The sequence below is a fragment of the Leptopilina heterotoma genome, unplaced genomic scaffold (assembly GCF_015476425.1).
Source record: "Leptopilina heterotoma isolate Lh14 unplaced genomic scaffold, ASM1547642v1 Lhet_615, whole genome shotgun sequence".
Lineage (NCBI taxonomy): Eukaryota > Metazoa > Arthropoda > Insecta > Hymenoptera > Figitidae > Leptopilina > Leptopilina heterotoma.
In genome coordinates, this window is record NW_025111144.1 from 196,424 (window position 1) to 197,392 (window position 969).

Sequence of the window (969 nt, forward strand, 5' to 3'; positions counted from 1 at the left end):
GAGTTCTTACAATTATTGCATGAAAATCCTACGGACCTTTATAATAGGCTAGATTCAGCAGTATACAACTTGCATGAAATTTCACAAAAATACTTACTGCTAAACAAAAAATTAGAAAAAGCACAACGGTCTTTAAATTTAGTAGAGTGTATGGTAAGAGGAACAGACTACAGAATAAGAGTGAATAAAAAAGATATAGAACAAATTACTGAACGATTAAATCAACTTTGCTTATAAGAAAGCTTTTAATCTTAGTTTTTTTTTGTTATTAATTTCTGTCGAGAATCTAGAGTTTAGTGTTGTTTTAATTCTTATCAATCTACATTTTTCGTGGTTGTAAACGAGAACATACCAGAAAGATCTGAAGTAGTTCTAGAAAGCCCACAAATAATTGGTGGGCAGACAAAGTTTCTAGTGACGAACCAAACAAAACACAACTATATTACGGCAGACTTACTTAGTATAGATTATTGGCCTTGTACTGTAGAATTAGTAACACTTTTCGGAAATCAATATTATATCGTAGGTGGATTAATAATTGACGTGCAAGGACACGAAACTTATTTTCAAATTATAGAACCATTAGATTCAACAATAGAAAATATTAATCGGGCTATAATAGGTTGGAAGCAGGCCGAAAGTTTAGGGTGGATGTCCCATCTTTCAGTGTAACCGCATTTTTACTATTTTTAAACATATAAGAAAGAGTTTTTTTTTGTTGTTTAATTTTTTTTGCTAATTTATAAGATATATATACATATATACAAAATGAACGACAGAAACGTGGCTCCAAATGGAGGAAATCAACCTCCACACGACAGGGGAGAAGTACAAGAAATACAGGATCCTCATAATGCAACTGTAGCAGATACAATGAGAAATAGGGTAGATATAGATTTGCCTCGGGTAGTACGGGTTCAACGACCGGGAAATAGTTAATGAGGAAAACGCTACGGTGGTAGTAGTTCA